The sequence below is a fragment of the Phodopus roborovskii genome, unplaced genomic scaffold, assembly GCF_943737965.1.
Source record: "Phodopus roborovskii unplaced genomic scaffold, PHOROB, whole genome shotgun sequence".
Classification (NCBI taxonomy): Eukaryota; Metazoa; Chordata; class Mammalia; order Rodentia; family Cricetidae; genus Phodopus; species Phodopus roborovskii.
Window position 1 is genome coordinate 34055887 of NW_026126433.1, and position 20881 is coordinate 34076767.

A 20881-nucleotide genomic window follows, 5' to 3' on the forward strand; every position below is an offset into this window, starting at 1 on the left:
CATTAGCTGAGGCGAGAATGAACTCCAGCAGGAGCAACAACAGTGTCCAACATATTTTCGGGAAAGTGCGCGGTGCTGTCAGGAGCAACAGTGTCTCATGTCAATGGAGTACTAATATTAAAACATTTAAATGCCATGTTCTGCATGTCTATGAAGTGATTGAAGATTAAGCATCTATATCTGACTAATCTCATAGGTACAGGAAACATGAGTGAAGATAATCTGTAATACTCAGGAATTTAGCTAAAAGACTGATTAAAACTTTCCTGAGTAAAGCAGGAACAAATACTTAAACAATATAACTATTTACATATACATACATGTAAATCCCTAAAATAGAGGTAGAGTATAAGTGTCAAGACAAGAGGTAGAACTATAAAGGGCAGCAAGATAAATATCCCAAATTGTATCAATATACAAAATATCTTGAATACAAGAAAAGTATACATACATAGAATATGGTAAAAAATAATGTGCATAAAACATTGTACGTGGAAAGATTTAACACAATATAACAAAATATAAACTTAATTTTACATAGCTTACCACATAAGAATACATAACAATGTAAGCTGTAAAATACTATCTCATTCTTACTCAAATTCTCAAGAAAATAGGCTAATCTACCTATATCCCATCTAAACCATACCTTTCCCAACCATTCCCTATTCCTGTCTAAAAGATAAATCCGAGTGTAAGCATCACCTTCCATACCCAACCCTAAATAACTAAAACCAACCCAAAGACGATGACTATTATCCCAAAATTTCAAGGGTAGGGAAAGGGGCGTTGATGTAATGTATAATTTAGTACAGATTTTAGATAGTTACCTATAATAGTAAAAACTTATATCTAGGTGAGTTAGGTTTTCTAGCTATATAGAGTTGTATTTGAGATAGATAGGAATTCTTCAAACCTTTCAAAGACCTACAGAATATGGCATTTAAAATGTTTTAGGGTTTTTCTTGACAATGAGACATAATTGTTCCTGGCAACACCACCTGCGTCAAAAAGGAAGATGAACACTGAAGAAACTCGTTACAGAGTTTGCTTCCAATATGGCAAGACTAGCCATTTGGACAAGATACTGCTCTTGTCTAGACTGTTTGACTTTATGCTGTATAAACTGGACATGCAGGACCCACAGAAAAGTGACTGGTGATTCAAGATGGACATTGCTACAGAGATCCTGCTTCATAAAGAGTCTGCAAGACAGTATGCAGGACACAGAGAAAAGTGACTGACAAACTGCCAATACAAGAAGACAGTTTAAAGTTTCCTGCTTTGCTGAAGAGTCAGCTAGACATACTATGGCCTATGGACTAAAGATGGAAGATTACAGAAGAACTTCAGGTGACTGACAAGGCGAGATGTCTCTGTCATTTCTAGAGTTTATATACTATCCTTCTATGGTCTTTAAAGGAGTTGAAGACAGATAGTTATGGTTATAGTTTTCCTCAGTTAGGATTAAAGATAAGTTACATATAGGACTTTAGACTCACAAATATAGGATGGATGATAAAACAGTTTCTTTTAATCTTGCTAAATGTCAATGGACTAAATATTAACTATGATTCTTATTTGATAACTGTTGTGTTATATATTTTGCTGTTAAGGTTAAAACCCTTCTTTTTATTTAAACAGAAAAGAGGAGATGATGGGAGATGCCATTATGTATATATGTTTCTTATACTGGTTAATAATAAAGCACTGTTGGCCAATAGGAAAGGAAGATAGGAGGGACTAGGAGACAAGGAGGAAATAGGAAGTAGTAAGAGGAGCCAAGATGGAGAGTCGGGAGAAAGCAGTATGCTGGCCGGCTCCCCGGTAAGAGAAATACATAGATCAGCAGAAATGGGTTAATAATTATGGCAGAGCTAGCCAATAAGAAACAATAGAATTATATCTAATACAGAGTCTCAGTGTGTTATTTGGGGCTGGCGCGGCGGCAGGACAAGACCGGGCGGAGGGTGGAAAAACCGTACTTCTTACAAAATGGTGTCTCTGGTCTGACAGAAAGATCTGTGGGAAAACAATCTACTCCAGAAAACGAACTCACTACCAGCAAAAGCAAGGGTTATACCAAAGTCCAGCTTGGTGAGCCAATGGTTTTTGTTACTGTTGTTGTTTTAGTTTGGTTTCTTTGTGGTTGTGAACAACGGTTATGTGTGAGGAGTTGTTTATAGAAGCACAGGTAACTCAAAAGTGTCACCAAAAAGCCCATCCCAACACATGTGATGACTCAAATTGCTGGACCTATGGAGTTCTGTGAATGCCTTGTCTGAGAGATCACCTCTGTGTAGTAGGGCTGGTGGTCTCCTCTCACAGCAGTAGTTGAAGGCTTTTATAAAACTGTTGGGCCTTCCAGACTCTTCCGTGTTTCAGCTTTTCCAGGCATGTGATGTCTGTTTACCTTCTGAGCCTCATGAGTTTTCCCCTTACCCTTAGAAAGAGCTTTTGGATTTAGAGGAAGCTGCTGTGCTGATAACTCATCCTTTCTGAGTCTTATGTTGTCCCTCTAAAGTGGACAACGGTCACCTCTCAACCTTTCTAGAATTCACAGCAAAGAAGTTAATCAACACCTGCCCATTTACTGTTCGGTGAGTGCCATAACCAATTACTTATTGAACCTATATGCACAGTGGATGTGGATTGCATTGACCTTGGATGAAACATAAGGAACTTGAAAGCTTTTCCAAGCCTGTGAGTTATATACTATCATCCTGTCAGGTTCCAAACCCAGGGACAAATAGCCAACTAAGGTGCCACTTAACATCAAAGCAGACCTGGCTGCCAGGTTCTCCCTGTATCTCTCCCCACCCCACCCTCTTCCATATTAATCCAACCATTTTGGTTACCTTGTCCTTTTTGTCTACCCTATTGGCCAGTCCCTTGGTCCAGGCTGCCCCTTCAGGTCAGTGGCTGCTCTCCTCTTTCCCCTCCCCCTCTCCTCACATGGCCCAGCTCAGTCTGGTCACATTTACTCTGGACTCTTCCAGATGTCCCTGCCTCTGACTATGCTCTCCTGTATATCTACAATAAACCTTCTCCTCCACCATGCCTAGGAGCAGTCATGTTCCTCCTTTCTTAAGTCTTTTCTTTCTTTCTTCATTCACAAAAAGGCTGGGATGTCTCAAATCTTGGAACATATGCCTGAGGTGTTTATTTCACATATCAAAGCAGACCTGGCCAGGTTCTCCTAGCATCCCTCAGTCCCTACCTGTTACAGGATATGGTTTGCATATCCCACCCCCTACAACTCAACTCTCCTCCTCAGGGGACTGGGCTACTCTACCCTATATAATCCAGCCATTTTGGTTATCCCTCCTCTATTGGGCCTCCTGGATGCTACACCTGGTTCCCTTCTCCCCTCTTCCTCCCCCTCCCTGCTCTCTTCAAATGGCTCAGGGTCATGTCCATTCTGGACTCTCCCAGATGTCCCTGCCTCTGACTATGCTCTCCTGTATATCTTACAATAATCTTTCTCCTTCACCATACCTAGAAGCAATCATGTCCTTCCATTTTTATTTCTTTTTTTCCATTCCCTTGCTTTTCTATGTCTTCCCTGGAAATAAATTCTATTTGTCTGATGGGTGTGTCCTCCTCACAAAGCCAAGTCAGTATTAACTGGTACCAGAAGAGGACTATTGTGTCCAAAAAAGTGAAGACCTGGAAAAAATTGGAACAAGACAAGGCTAATTTTGATGAAAACCCAGTAAAATCCTTTTATCTGCCATGACTGCTCCTTTCTGCCCCACCCTCCCTGTTCACAAACTCTGAACTGGTGCTGAGAACCAGGCCTGGAAATCCTCTCTGCTCTCCCCTCTCTCTTACCCCTTTTTCCTACTCCCCCCCACATTGTCCATCACCATCATCAACATAGTGTGCTTTAAGTGCTGAAGGGTGCCACGTCCTTTATTTACATATCTCAACATCCCTTACTTGGTTAGAAACAGTCTTGAGGACATTTATTAAACAAACCTACTGATTTATTTTGTAATCAGAAGGTAAATATTTTTATTTTACTCTTTGGCAGGGTCTTGTTATATAGCTCAAGCTGGTATCAGCTCCCCCCTCCAGAGAGCTAGAACCACAGATAATCCCAAGCATGCCCACATCACTCTACTTAGGTTCACTCTACTCAAGTTCAAGTAGTGAATTTTAAGTAGTTTACTTTGTCTTATTAATAACATTATCAAAGTAAGTCAGTGGTTGACAACTGGGAAAGCCTTTACCACCCATTGGATGTTTATCAGTGTGTGGAGACATTTTTGGTCCTTGTAGCTGCTGGTGGTGGGGTTGCTGTTGGTGTCTAGGTGGTAAAGTCCCTAACATCCTACCATGCACAGAACAGCCCCTCACAGCAAAGAATTATCTGACCAAAACCATCATATAGACTCTGGTTGACAAACCTTAAGATAAACTGATTTTTTGTAGGGATTGGAAGCCACACACCACCAAGAAAAGCTTCAGTTCCCATTGAGGTTTACATCAAATTGAACAAAATTGCCAGAAGCATGTATCAAAGTGTTGAGAGAAATTCAGCAAGGTGCTTTTTAACCTCAGTGACACTAAGACCAAAAAGTAGATGGTTTAGCATCATAAAAATACCATTTCTTTAATGAAAAAAAATTGGCTCAGTAAGCCATGTCTTTTTTTTTTAAACAAGGAAACTGGGACAGTTTTGTTCTATTTTTACCTTTGCCCTCAGTGCTTCTGATTGTCTCTAGACAGAACCTATTTACGCTATCTTAAGCAAAATCATTGTTTTGCTTCTTCCATCGTTTTGCTTCTTGAGGGACTTGAAAGAAAATTTAAAATTTCCTATTTCAAACAAATAACAGGCATCAGTGACAAAACTAAGCATTTTCTTTCATTTTTAATATTTAACCTTATGTTTTATATCATTTTGTCAGTGGATTATTGCTTATTCTCTATCTTTTCTTCAAGCAATGTCAATTTTCCCCTTGTTTTCCCACACACCTGATGGCCTGCCCATTGTTTGCACTCTACTGCCCTCCACCAAAACCTACAGTTCTCTGGCACCAGCCCCTACAGACAGAGTCTGACTCCCAGCCCTTGATGGCTTTCACACTTGACTTTCCTTGGGTCCATTGCCAACTGGACCTAGCCAGTTTGGCTGAGTACTGTGTGTGCCTAAAGTTGCCTGGAGATGTGTTAGTGCCAGGAAAAAAACTCCAGGCTTTTTCAAGTTCATTGTTTACTTCTACATTTGGTTGAAGAACTGTTTTTTTTCTTTCTCTTCAGCCTTTTGCAAATTAAATCAGCTTTCAAGGCAGCTCCTTCTAGGGCCACCTTGTAGAGCCACAGGAATGTGGCCTGTAGACTTTGCATTCTGAACAGCATGCCTTATCCTCCTTGCAGGGGACTTACAGGCAAGATGAAATAGCTTTCCCAGAGGCATGCAGCTGAAATGCTAGCCCATGCACTTTTCAAAACTGGACCAATTTTCTTCCTTCTTTGTTTTGTAAGAAGGATGGGTTGACCACCATCATTGCTTGATGACTTCCCACAGTCCAGGCAGGTTTTTGTGAACAAGCTATCTCTAGTTAAGGGCTCTGGTCTCCAGTCCTTAGCATCTCTATCCTCTGTCCATTCTTGCATAGTCTGTATTAGTCCTGAGATGAATGTTTGCTGAGATGTTCTCAGAATTGTATTGATTAGATGCACAAGTAGCTCTAAAGAGATGGGCTGGGCAACTTCTTTTTTGGCATTTGGCTTAGGATTGCAGTTTATATTGCAAGGTAAATATCAGACCCTTTCATCTTCAGTAGACCCATTCATAAACTTGCTTCAGGTGTGACTGGGGGCAGGTATGTGACTTAAATACTGACATAATTTTTTATTTTTCCTCCAATACTTTGCTTACAATAAATTAGTATTTGAAGGTAAATTAGTATTTACCACTTGGGTAAAGCTAAGCCTCTTCCCTTTGAGTTCAAGAATTGAGCATCACCATTTGACTCTAGCTTTGTCTATCCTTCATAAAGGGTCTTAATTGCTTCTACTTAGAGGCTGGGTATCAAGTGTCCAAATGGTTGTGTTTGTTCTATAGGTTCTGCATGCAATCACCATGCTAGTAATTCTAATTTCCTAATTCAATAAAAAAAAATCTTTCATGGGATATAGTAAGTTAAGAAATCTTTCATCAGATATTCCTTTTGTGCTTGTCTGTATATTTATTTGGGGCCAGATGTATGTGGTGGTGGGACACGCGTGCACATGTGTGTGCATATACATGGAGGCCAGAGGACAACCTCAGGTACCATCTACCTTGTTTTGTGAGACAAGGTCTATCATTGGCCTTGGAGCTCATCCTTCAGGATGGTCTGGCTCTACCACACCAGCACTGGGATTACTACCATGTGCTAAAATCCAAATGTCCTCTTTATTTCTTAGTATAAGAAAGATTGAATCAGGAAAAGTATCTCCTGCCTGGTTGAGAATCTCTGAATCCTTGTAAATTATTTTGTGATCAAAATACCTTCCTAAGACTTTCTTCTATGTGGTTTTTTTGGCCTGGGAAAGTGGATAAAATAATTCTCTGACCTGCAATAGACCCCCATCTATCAAGAGGAAAAACCACTCAAAGGCCACATCTTAGCAGAGCTGTTTTCCTCCCAAGTACCCTCTGTGTTGTCATGTTTTCTGTCTTTTTGTGTCTCTGTGAGGCTGTCTTCATAATATATTGTGAATTGTCTTTTACAATGTTTTCCTCAAATGCCTTTTATTCTTTTAGTAGTGTGGCACATTTTCCCCTTAGGATTTCAAGTATTTCTTCTAAGATGCCAATTATTTTCTCCTTTTATTGATTGCAACATACTATTATGCCATCAGTAGTGAGGACTTTGGTCTCCACTCCCCTGCTGCTGCAATGTCTGAGGTTTCTGCTGGTGGTTTGGGGGAGAAGGATCATCACAACTCACATTCCTGAGTCACCATAGTCCATGCCCATGCCCTGAGTTCCACACAACATAACACAAATTTGTGATAGAGTTAATGGATTCAGCCTTGCCTTACAAATTTTTATTAGTGATTTTACTTTAATAAGGTTGGGATTTTTTCCTTTAGGAATCCCACAAAAATTGTTTTCCAGTTTTACACAATTCTGCCCAGAACTCAAATAATTCTATTAGAGGTCAGCCTTTAAATTAGTCTTTTTCACACTATGTGTATGTGGTGTGTGTGTAACATCAGTTCAGTCTTCAAGGTTCAAGACTATTTCAGCTTCTCAGGAGACAAACTCAAGGTTCCTCTCTACTCCCTTGGGTTAGTGAATGACATTTTCTGCCTCTTTAAAATATACCCATTCTGTAGCTCCATAATAAGCTACTTTAAGTAGACCCATAGCTCCTCACCTGTGCACATGTGATAGCTAACCCCAATTGTATACACCAAAACTCCTTTCTTCACAGAATGTGATGACAGGCAGTGTTACTAGAGGCAGGGTCCAACCACCCTTGAGAGCCCAAAGAAAACACAAAAGACTTATATTATGACACTGTTGGTTGATGGCATGGGCTTCTTATGGCTAGCTCTGTCTTAATTATTAACCCATTTCTATTAATCTATATATTTCCACATGGTCTTGGCTTACTGGAGAACACCTACCCGAGTCCTCTCTTTCTGGGCTCAAATGACAACTCCTTTCTGCCAACACTTTATAGAATTCTCCTTGTATGGTAGCCCCGCCTATCCTGTGTGCCTGGCCACTAGTCAAACAGTGTTTTATTCATCAACCAATAAGACAAACATATATACAGAACGACATCCCCCATCATCTCCTCTTTTTTGTCTAAATAAAAAGAAGGGTTTTAACTTTAACATAGTAAAATTATAGATAACAAAACAGTTATCTAGTAAGAACTATAGCTATAATATTTAGTTCATTAACATTTAGCAAGATTTAAAGAAAATATCCTATCATCTATTCTGTCTTTGTGATTCTAGTGTCTTATATATAAAGAAAGCTTCCACAGCTGTTTGGCCACAAACGAACAAACAGACACTATATTAATTATGAAACTGTTGGCCGGTGGCTAGGGCTTTGTATTGGCTAACTCTCTCTTAATTATTAACCTATTCAATCAATCTATGTATTGCCTCAAGGCTGTGGTTTATCGGGTAATGCCCAGGCATGTTGTTACTCTTTTGGCAGCGTAGAGACTGTGGCAGGTTCTGTCTGCCTACCTTTCCCAGAATTCTCCTTCTCCTAGTCCCATCTACTCATCAACCAATAGGAGCAACATATACAGAAGGACATCTGCCATCAAGGCAGATGCAGGCTTTGTTCATACACTCAGTTCTCATCCACATCTCTCTTTCTTCCTTACACCATGAGATTTCCTTGCTTCTCTTTTAAAGAAAGTTGTTTCTGTTTTGATTTTATCCAGAATATCTAGAGCTTATACGTCAAATTTCCAGAACAAAAACTATTGTTGAAATTTGGAGAGGGGAGGATTACTTTATATAATATACAAACATTAACTCAAAATAGACCACAGACCTAAAAAGAGCCCATAAACTTAAATTATAAAATCATTAGAAGACAAAAAATTTTGTGATGTGAATGATTATTTAAGTTGATTTATCATATGTCACAAGAATATATATTTTTAAAGATCGGCAATACTTCTATTGACCCATGAAAAATAAAAATATATGATTACACAAAGACTGGCACACGCAAATATTTATAGTAGTTTTTGGTATGAGGAAAATTGTGTCTCCTGACTAGTCAACACAATGAAGTGCTAAACTCTATGACCTCAAAATGTGATCTAACTTGAAAATTTAAAAGTCAACAGGTAAGACAAATTCAAATTAAAGGCAGGGGCCTTGGTGTCTCATAAATGAGACATCTGGATACAGGCACATACAGAGGCAGTTGGAAGAAGGCTGTGTGATCATGAAGGTAGCCATTCTCCAGCCAAAGAAAAAACCTGGAACAGACCCATTCTTCCCAACCCTCGGAAAAATCAAACCCTGCTGTCATCTTGACTATGGGCTTCTAGCCTTCAAAACCATTAGATGGAATTTTTGTGTGGTTTAGGCCATCTTGTTTGTGACCTGAATTAGGACAACTTTAGCAACATTAAGAACAAACCAAATGCTCACCAACTGATAAAGGATAAACATATGGTCAATTCATCTTCAGAAGACTACTTATTAATAAACAAAATGAACTACTTGAAAATGCAACAAGATGAATGAATCCTAACTAAAGTCATGCAATGCTAAGTTAGAGAAGCCAGAACTGATAGGCTACATGGTATAGTTTTCATTTAGGTAACATTTCTGAAGGCAAAACCATAGGGATAGAGAGTAACTGGTGACTATGGGGAAGTAATTGACTACAAAAGCATCAAGTGAACATTTTGGGCAAAGGAAATATTCTGTACACTTGCCCCTTGATTCATGATGGAGTTTTATTTCCATAAACCCTTTTGTAAGTTGAAAACACATTTAAAATACCCAACCTGCTCAGCACTAAGGAGTGTGAGGAACTAGAGAGTACAATACACTGTAAGGAACCAGATGTCTATCTTTGTGAGGTGGGACTGAGACTCTTTATCACTGCCTAACATGACAAGAGACTATCATACTCTATATTAGACCCAGAGAAATCAAAGGTAGAAATGTGAATTATACTTTCTGTGGAATCCACATTGTCTTATAGCTTGAAAAATTTTAAATTCCAAATGAGGACATTGTAAGTTAGAGAATATCTCTATTTTGATTGTAACAGTTAATTGGTCAACATTTATACACTCTGTCCTCATGATTTTGTCCTCAGGGATGTTGTCTTAGGGTTTCTATTGTAAAGAGACACTATGACCACAACAACTCTTATAAAGGAAAACATTTAATTGGGGGGTGGCTTACAATTTCAGAGGTTTAGTTCATTATTATCATAGTGAAACATGGCAGCATTCAGGCAGATATGGTACTGAAGAAAGAGCTATCTTGATCCCCAGGCAACAGGAAGTGAACTATATGCCACATTGAGTATAGCCTGAGCAAAGGAGACCTCAAAGCCTACTCCCACAGTGACACACTTCCTCTAACAAAGCTACACCTACTCCAACAAATTCACACCTCCTAATAGTGCCATTCTCTTTGGGGGCCGTTTTCTTTCGAACAGCCACATTCTACTCTCTGGCCCCCAAAAGCTTATAGCCATATCATAATGTAGAAATGCTTTCAGTCCAACTTCAAAAGTCCCCATAGCCTATAATAGTCTCAAACTTATTTAAAAGTCTAATGTTCCAAGTGTCTTCTGATATTCATACAATCTCTTAACTGCAATCCCTTATAAAATCAAAATCAAAACACAGATCACACACTTCCAACATATAATGGCAGGATACACATTAACATTTCAAAACATAGGGAAGGGAGCATCATGAGAAATGCTGGTCCAAATCAAGATTGAAAACCAGCTGGGGAAACTCCAAACTCTGCACCTCCATGTCTGATGTCAAAACACTCTTCAGATCTCAAACACCTTTTAGCTTTGTTGACAGCAACACACTTCTTTCTTTTGGACCAGTTCCACTCCCTGTTAGTAGCTCTCTTCCACAGGTATCCCATGGTTCTGACATCTCCAACATCTTGGGGTCTCCAAAACAATCCAGGCTACACCTTCACAGTTTCACACAATGGCTTCTCTAGGCCTCCATTCGGGGACAGCCCTGACACATGCCTGGCCTCAGTAGCCTTCTTTAGTCATGGAAGAAGATTCCATAATCCCTTTCTTCTATCCTTGATCCTAAAGCCAGAACTATGTGGCAGAAGCTGCCAAGTTCTGCTGCTTGCTGGGGCTGGAACATGTTCCCTTCGTTCAATTACATCTTTACCAGCTTTCTATTTTCAATGGTTTCCTTTACTGCATAAGTGAACTGGAACTAGATCTGTAGACCAACCTGGCCTCAAGCTCAGAGATCTACCAGCCTCTGCCTCTGGAGTATTGGCATTAAAGGTGTGTGCCACCACACCCAATTCTAAGCTTTTCTTTAATTTCATTTCACAAGTTGGAAACTTAGCTGTGTGGGATCTTGTCCTGAGATCGCTACTCCCTTTATTCCATTTCTTAATTTGTTTATCTCCTTGAACATAAGATTTAGCTACATTCTACTTCCTGATGCCCCCTTTCTTCTCAAATTGTACATTTTGTATTTTTCCTTTTTCAGCTTTCTCCTTTTCATTATATATCTTAGAGTTAACACTAATTACCACATAACAGAGTCTATACTAGGCTGTTTTTAGATTTCCTCTGCCAAAAGAATTAATATAAGTTTCTTCACTTCAGCCTCAGGCACACTCTTCAGACAAAGGCAAAAGGCAGCCACATTCTTCACCAAAATAACATGAGACTAGTTTCTAGGCCATATTCTAAATTCTTATTCTCTGAAACCTCTTGAGTCAAGCTCACACAGTTCAAATCTTCTATTATTCTACTAGTATGTCCCATTAAGGAGTGCCTAATGCATTTCACTGCTTTCCTTACCCAAAATATCAAAGTCCAAATTCCTCTAAACAGAAACATGGTCAGGCCTATCACAGCACTATCCCACTCCTGGTATCAAAATCTGATTAGTCAGGGTTCTCTGGAGTTACAGATTTTATGGGAAAAAAATATATGAATGTGCATGTATTTCATAAATTATATATATGTATATATGTGTGTACATATATATACACACATATATACATATATATATATATACAAATATATATTCCATATATATTTATATTTACAGACTACAGTCCAACAATGGATAGGACAGCTTTGAATGGAAAGTCCAAGAATCTAGTAGTTGCAGAGAGTAAGAGACCAAAGTGCTCAGTCCTAAATGGCATGCCTTTGCTAAACCCTTCCCCTCAGGGCTCAAGGATATATGTGGAAGAGGAGACAAAAAGATTATAAGAGCTAGAGGTGTTGGATGACTCCAAGGAAACTGTCTTCCAGACACAATAGGAGTGATACAGACATGTGAATTTACAGGGACAGCGATCATACACAAGACCTGCACAAATTCAAGCTGGACAAAATTCTAGCATAGAGAAGACACAGAATCCCACCACTAAGTAAGAAGCTATTTGGAACTGATACCTGCTGGGAAAGGGTTTTCTCTGATGGTGTGTCATTGGGTATATCAATCACACTCCAGTGCAGGCCTCATGCCCAGGAGTAGTTAGCAAACACAAAGGGACTCCATATTTTACTGTGTTTGTTTATTGTTGTTGTTATGGTTTGGTGTGTTTAGTCTGTTTGGTTTGGGTTTTTGTTTTGTTTGTTGGTTTTTGTTTTGTTTTGTTTTGTTTTGAAATGGAACATGAAGTAGATAGGATCTTGGAGGATTTAGGGGAAGGGAAGGAATATTATCCAAATATGCAAAACTCTCTAAAAATAATTTTCACAGTAATTTTAAAAATAATTTGGACTAGACAAGTCAGTAGCCATTGAATGTCTTCTTCACCAGTTTTGACATGGAGAGATGTGTGTGTGTGTGTGTGTGTGTGTGAGTATCTCCCAGTATTTACTGGGTGCTCATAAACATGGGCAGGCATGGCTTCCACCCAGCAAAAGGGTCTTTGCATTTGGGACCATAATGTAAATCAGCACTCACTGTAGAACCTTGGAGGAATCTTAATGTTCCTCATCTGTAAGCATTGTGAGAATAACAGGACTTACTTTATGAGGGAGTTGTGGGAGCTTACAGAGGTAATCCTGGTTGAGTGCTTAGCATGGGTCCTGGCTCATGGATATGCCTAATAAATACCAGCTACTGTTATTGTTATAATCTGCCCTGCTGGCCCTCTTTTCCGAGCATTTAAACACATTAAATTTTTCCACCTTAAAAAATGTAATAATTTGAACCTAGACAGATTGCTCAGTGGTTAGAGTACTTGCTGCCTTGTCTGGAGGACCTGTTTCATTTCTCAGCACCCTTATCAGATGGCTCACAAATACTTATTACTCCAAATTCAAGGAATCTGATGCCCTCAATGGTCCTTCACAGACAGAGGCACACATGGTATATACTCACACAAAAACATACATACACATAAATAATCATTTTTTAGTATAGTAGGGACATGAAATTGGGGATAAGCTGAATCTGTGTTGCTGGGCCTGTCACTCATAATTAGGACTTCAAAGTAATTTATCTCTTACATATATTTGTTTTATAGTAGTAGTCCTATGGGTTTACTTTTTTTAATACATAATTCTTTTATTTAAAGTAGATACAATCTTGTTATACATGTCCATCCTCCCCATTTCCCCCACCAACCCCCATCCCATCCCCTTTCTGCTCCCCAGGGTGGGTGAGGCCTTCCATGGGGAGCCTTCAAAGTCTATCATATCATTTGGGGCAGGGCCCAGGCCCTCCACCATGTGTCTAGGCTGAGAGAGTATCCGCTATGTGGGATGGGCTCCCAAAGTCCATTTGTATACTAGGGATAAATACTGATCTGTGGGTTAAGTTTTATTTATACCCCTTCTCCCTCTTTTTGTCCACTCAGTATCCTTCACTTTGCTTTTGGCCACATATGTGTAGTATGGGATAAGAAGGCATTGATGACCACCTGACTGTACCCCAAGCCAACTACTGCAGACAAAGCAAGTACATGGCACAGAAGAAGGAGACTGAACCTGTGAGCAGAGGCTTGTATGCCTCCACTCTTCCAGCTACAGTTTTCTCCGTGTGGAATTTGGGGCAAATTTCTTGTTATTTATGACTCTCAGTGTCATCACCAATGCACTGAGTATAAGAACATCTGCTTTGCAGGACCACAGTGAAGTCAAAACAGATAATGTGCATAAAACACACAGCACAGAAGAACAACAATGACAACAAAATACCTGTCACTATAAAGATCACAGTGGCTTGCAATTTAGTTGAGGGTTAAGACATGCATAGGAAAAACTTGAGAAGAATTTGAGACCCATTTGTCACTGTCTCAAGAACACAGAAAGAATGTCTGTGCTGACTTGAAAACAGTCCGAGTTGTACTCTACAGAGTATTTAGAGAACCTAGGAAAGTGCCCGAAGGAGGATGGGCTTGTCTGGGATCAAGGGTGTTGGGAGCGGTCTTTGTGGGGCTGCAATCCGAGCCAGCCGAGCCACCCCAAGTCTGTACCTGAGTGAGGGAGTGTGGATGAGGGAAAGGCTAGCTATAGACAATAAAGACAGAGAGACAGATTAAAGGTCAGGAGGGCAGATCAGTCACCACTCTTATATACCTTATCCAAAAAGGGGAACACAGTATCATGTATATGGAACAGACTTTTCTTCCTCACTTATTCTAAGGGTTCAGTCACCACACCTTAGCTCCATCTTCTTGTTCCCTAGCCTTGAGGTCAGGAGGAGCCACACCTCAGATTAAGGTCTGTTGTTATTTAGACTAAAATAGTCAAAACAAGTCTTATGACTTGCTGACAGCTTTGAACTCTTTGCCCTTTTGCCAAGATGGAGTGCAGCATCTTTATGAGCACCCACACAAGGATATGTGTGGGACATATCCAGCCCTGGGCACATATGACAACACTGGGCCCAATCACAGGTTTCTGGTGAGTAGTCATTGCTTGTGCACTTTTAGCAGAGTGGGCTGAGCCGGAATATGAAGGAAGAAGCCATAGCACTGGTGAACAGCCAGCAGCTGAGCCACAGAAGCAGTGGAGAGGAGTGTGAATATGCCTTTGACAGCTACAGAAGACGTACATCCGTGGGGACTGCCAGTGACCTTGACAATAGCAGAGGCAGAGCTACAAAACTAGCTGCAGAACAATGGAGAAGCAATGGCAACAGGCAGCAGGGCCGACTTGTCAGTCAGATGGCAGCAAAGAAGGTTGAGGCAGCCCAGAGACTGACTGGTAAAGCTGCTGCAGCGTCCAAGACATCATAGACCATGGAGCTATGATACTAGCTGCCATCAAGAGATGGGAAGTCCCAGTTTCCTAAGATCATTCATCACCCCAAGACAAAAAATCTCAGACCCCAGCACTACACAACACCTGAAACCTGCTGCCGCTGCCATCCATCTATTGCCACTACCTGTTGCCATCTAATACAATGGATACTGAATCTGCCAAGCACCAGCACTGAAGAGCCTGTCATTGCCCTGCATGACTTCCATCCAGGTACCAAAGAAAGGCCCACAGGCAGCTGCGTGATAACAAAGGAATGTAGGTAGGGTACTTTGAAGGAGAAGCAGGTTTGGAAATGATTAAATAGAGATGTTGGAAATGGGAGCTGATCAGAAAAATAAATAATGGCTTTGATTTTGGCAGGGCCATTCTGGCAGTTTTAAAGCCAGGATTACAGGGCAACTGAGGAATTTCCAATCGGGAAATTAAATGTGGAGGCTGTAGTTAAAGACAAAAGAATGGGCAGCATGTTTTTCTCTACTGTTAAATAATAAATCACTTCAAAGTTTAGCTGACTAAAACAAGCATTTATTGACTAGTTTGTAGATGCCAGAATGGTTTGGATTAGGTAGTTCTGGCTTTCGGTCTCTCATGAAGTTACAGTCAGGGAATCTAGACTGCAGGATCCATGTTCAAGCTCATTGGTAGTGGTGTGCTGTTTGCTCCTTACCTGGGCAGGTCCCTCCTGGGTGGCTTATAGCACTGCTTTTCAAGTGAAAACCAGAAGAGAAGGAGAAAAGCCTGAGGCTCAAGAACTAAGCCTCCATCCCTTATAGCCCCATCACAGAGTGACATACCGTCACTCCTGCCAGTGTTATCAGCCATGGTGTGGTTGGGGTATTGGGAGCAGGGCTGCATGGGATCATTAGGGCCATCTCAGAAGTTGGTGACCATAGGTGAGTTCTCCAAGTAATTTCCAGATATTGTTAGAAATTCATGGCTTTGCAAAAAGCATGGGACAACTACCAATATAGACTGGAAGGAAGGAAAAATTGAGCTAAGCCAGAAAAACAGTTAAAGACCCAGGAATACCAACAAGAGTGTGGAAAGATTCCAGGAGTGCAGATCCAACCTGAAATACTGCAGTGATAAAAGAGAGAGAGAGGGAAAGAAAGAGCATAAAAAGCTTAAATAACAACAAACTAATAAATTAATTAAACAAAAATAGACAGCAACTGCACAGAACATTCCAAGAGAGTCTCCATCTAGAAATTGATGGAGTCAGATGCAGAGATCCGTAACTAAGCACCAGGCTGAGCTCCAGGAATCCAGTTGAAGAGAGGGAGGAGGGAATACATGAGCAAGGGAAGTCAAGCTAATGGTGGAAAAATCTACAAAGACAGCCGAATCAAGTCTGTGGAAACTCATGAACTCTGAACTGACAGCTATGGAGCTTCCATGGGACCAAATGTATGTGGGAGACAGTTGTGAAGCCTGGGCTATCTGTGGGGTCCCTGGTAGTAGTACCGGTATCTATCCCCGGTGCATGAGCTAGCTTTTTGGAGCCCATTCCCTATGAGGGGATGCCATGTTCAGCCTTAACGCAGGATCTGGGGAGGGGCTGGTCCTGCCCCAACTTAATATGCCAGACTTTGTCAACTTCCCTTGGAAATCCTTACCCATTGGGAGTAGTGGATGGGGGGGGTTGGGCTAAATGGGAGGCAAGTGGAGGGTAGGAGGAGGGGTGGAAGAGAGAACTTTGGTTGGAATGTAAACTAAAATTAAAAAAATGAATTTAATAAAACAACAACAACAAAACCCCTTAACTTGGGCTGCATTTGTGTTGTTGGAGTCTGGTTTTGTTTTCAGCAGATTTGCCTTTTAAATTCAGGCTTGCTGTTATTAGTAGTAAACTCATCTGAATTCTTGGACACAGAGGCTAGATACTGAGGAAAAGTAGCCCAGGGGATTAAGAGTTTTATTAGGAGCTGTCTGGGCCTGAATTTTGTTCACAGATAATCCACAATGCCTGTAATTCCCAGAAGGACACCTCAGAGCCAGTGACATGAAGATATCAGATTTTCCACATCTGATGTTTTCCACTTTCACATAGGCCAACAAGCTACAAAGAAGACAGTATTTTCTGTTAAGACACTCTCCCCCTCTGAGAATTAGATGTAACCTCCCCAAACTAGACTTTTGAGGGACAAGCTGTTCTTGCTGAAAGCCAGCCCTGGAGTGTGTGCAGTTGTCCTCTTAGAGGTCCCCCATCCCCTGACTTTGCTGGTGGAAGGTCACAATTTCTGTCCCAAACCAGATATGTTATAATGTTTTCTTAATTAAAAACACTTTGAGTCATGTTTCCTGAGATGTGTTATGTCACTTAGCCGTGGGGAAGAGGTTGATAGTCCCTACAGAATAAAATCGCTGGCAGAGGATACCAATAGATGAACAGGGTCACACTGAACTGCAGTCTGTGGAAGGCTCTGTAAAGTCACTCAGATAGTCCAAGGCAGGGAATGGCCGCTTCCCATACCGGCTCTCATATATACCAAACATGTCTTTGAAACTCAGAAACCGTATTTTCTTTTCTTTTTTGAGGGAGTCGGGTCGAGTGTTTATTTGGTTTGGTTTTTTGAGACATTGCTTGTATAACAACCCTTACTGTCCTGGAACTCACTTTTTAGTCTGGTTTGCCTGCCTCTGCCTCCCAAGTGCTGGAATTAAAGGTGTGTACTGCCACACCCAGCTGAAATTGAATTTATCAGTAATATGGGGAAATCCAAGGCCACTGTTGTAGTGGGCGATAAACAGTGTGTCTAAAGCCAAAACTGTTTACTTGGACACAAACAAATAGTGGCTTTTATCAGAAAAGGAGTCTTGTATATGCTGGACAACCTTTCATCACTGAGCTACATCTTCAAGCCAGAAAGCAATTCTCAACACCATGTTTGGGAAGTGAATTCCAGGCTTGTTTTCATCCTGATCGATAGAGGCAAGTGTGGCAGGAAAGGGTCCTGACCCTGCTACAGAGCTTTAAGGGTGACATCTGACCTTCGTGAGCAGAGGCGACTGAGGCAGGGCCAGCCAATCAGTGCTTTTAGTGACACAAGGAGTGAGCAGAGGATGCTGGGTCCCTTTTCTAATTAGTATGCTGGCTCTGAATAGAGAGAAATCAAGGGGAAAATATGGGAAGAATCAAACAGAAGTCTATGATATTTTGGAATATCCCTCAAAAAAGAGATTCAAATAAATAATTTAATATTCACTTTAAATACTTTCAGATTGATTGCATAATGATTAAATTACTATTAGTCTTCCTGTATTAAACTAAAACAATTGTTTTAAGGTATGTGTCAGCAGGTATGGTGATATAAACTGTAACCACAGGGTGTGAATAGGGGAGGCAGATGAGGAGATCAAGGCCATTACCTCTGCTACACAGTAAGTTCAAGGCCAGACCTAACTTTGTGAGACCTTTTTTGTATTCAAGGGGGTGGTTGGGTAGGGGATATGTTAGTCTAGCATAGACACGCACCTGAAATTCTATCATTTGGGAGCTCAGAGTACAAAGTTCTAGAGTTTGAGTTTATCCTGGGCTAGATGACAAACCCTGTATCAAAGTAGGGAAGGGCAATATATTTAAATTTTTATAACATGGAGTTTTTATAAATATCATTTTGACAATGACATTTATACCACTTATCTTCCTAGAAAAGTCAGTGTAAACTTAAAACTGCTCAGAGCTAATGTTTTAACTTTTAATATATTTTGTTGGTGAGGTGGTATCAGTGGTAGCTTAGTGGGAACAGGGGATTCCATAAGGAGACTGCACACTTCATTCTAACCCCTTCACAAATTCACAAGTCACTTAATGTCCTGCTTCTTCCTCTGAGAAGGACAGTCAGTGCTACTCATCTGTCATCTGCTGCTCCGAAGTGTCAAAACTAAAGCAGGTTGCTCCAACTCATAAGTAAAACTCCATGTCTAAGTTCAAGAAGCAAAGCCACATTCTATTTATCCAAGAACTTCCTCAAAATCCAGAAAGCTTTGCTGGGACATCTTTTACACTTTCCTTTCACTCTACGGCCCTACATGGGTTTCCCATGTGTGGCTCCTATGGCATGCTTGGTCTTTCTGAAATTCTGCTGTCCTTTCTCCTGAGTACCAATTGTTAGTTGGCATTGTTAGGTCAAGAGCAGTTCTGGTTCTTTATGAAAGAGAATAAGTACACTGTGTTTGATTGGTAATGTATAAACTTCCAATGTGAGATGAACCATTATAAACGTCAAGAGTATTTCATTGACCCTTGCTGAATAGCTGTTAGACTGTTCATATGCATGGACTAAGAAAACACACATACTATAGGCATGTTTAACCTTCTCAATCACAATGGCTATTCAGCTCACAATTCTTCTGCCTCAGCCTCCTGAGTGTTGGGATAAGACAAAGGCCACCATAACTTATGCATGACTCAGCCATCCATCCATTCTTCCATCCAACCATGCAGTCATTGGAATTTTATTGAGCAATCAGTCATGATGGTTAGAGTTATCAATTGAACATGATTTAGGGTCACCTAGGAGACAAGCCTCAAGGCACACCTGTGAGGGATTATTTAAATTGTCTTAGCCTCTGGAAATGCCTGTAGGGGATTATCTTGATTAACTGAGAAGGTTCACCATTGGTGGTACCATTCCCCAGGTTGGGATCCTGGGCTTCATACAAAGGAAAACTGAGCTAAGCACAAGCAAGGATTTATTGACCTCTGCCTCTTCTTTTGCTTTGTTTTGTTTCTGATGCTATTTTATTGTTGTTTTATTTTGTTTTTTTTGAGACAGGGTGTCAATATATAGACCTGGCTGGCTTGGCATGCACAGAGATCCTTCTGCCTCTGCCTCCTAACTGCAGAGATTAAAAGAGTTCGACACCATGCTTTGCTGCTCTCTGTTTCTTGATAGTAGATGTAAGGTGACCAGTTGCTTTAAATCCCTGCTGTCTTGACTTCCCCCAGGAGGATGAACCATTCCTTTGAACTGTGAGCTAAGTTAGGCCCTTTCCACCTTAAGTTGCTTTTGTTAGGCTATTTTATCACAACAACAGGAAAAGAAAGAAAATCAGAAGTGCCAGTGTATCATTTGAGGAAGCAGACCCACGGAAGAATATCAGTAGTCAACAAACTTAAACCCACTGCTAAAAAGAGCAGGGGTGGGGGACAAGTGCAACCTTAAATGGTTATGCAAGATGCTCCTGAATAATGTCACCTCCCCAGAGGACGCTGATGTCTCCACCTCCCCAGCCACGCACCCTCCAAACTTTTACAATAACAATTAGGCTGCAGCTGGCCTGACACACCCCATGAGCATCTCCTGGCACATCTGAGCTGGAGACTCCCTGGCTCCTGGCTGCTGGCTCCTTCTGGATCCTGGCTTCAGAAAGGAAATGGAAATGAAATTCAGCCTAACTGAAAATTTGGAGCAGACAGTGTTTCCTCAGCAGGAAAAGAGTCTCTGTGTCCAGAAGTCCAGGAGGTGGGGACTGCAGGGAGTGGGGCAGCTGGCCTGCCAGGAGTGACAGGAAGGTGACAAGGGCAGGCTACATCTCACCAGATGTTCATGGCTGTTAGTGGAGTGCAGTGGCCCCCGTTTCTCCCGGAGAGCCCTTTTCTGTGGGTAGAGGAGAATGTTTCTACCTCTGTGAAAGAATGCAGTTTCACAAAATCATTTGCTCAAAAGCTCAAGGGTGTTGTGTGACTCTTCAGGCACTGAAGGCTTTCATTTGCTGGGGACAGAGGAAGCAAGCTCATTTCCTAGAGCACTGGTTCATGGACGAAATGACTGCTGTGTCTCATGACTTCTAGGCTAGTATGGGTCTGACCTGGCTGGTGTGAGGTGAGGTTTAGGAGTCAGGGGAGCTGGGTTTCCTCCTGTCTCTCCCATTCTTGGGCTGTGTGACTGAGCAGGACCCACCCCTTCCCCAGCCTCA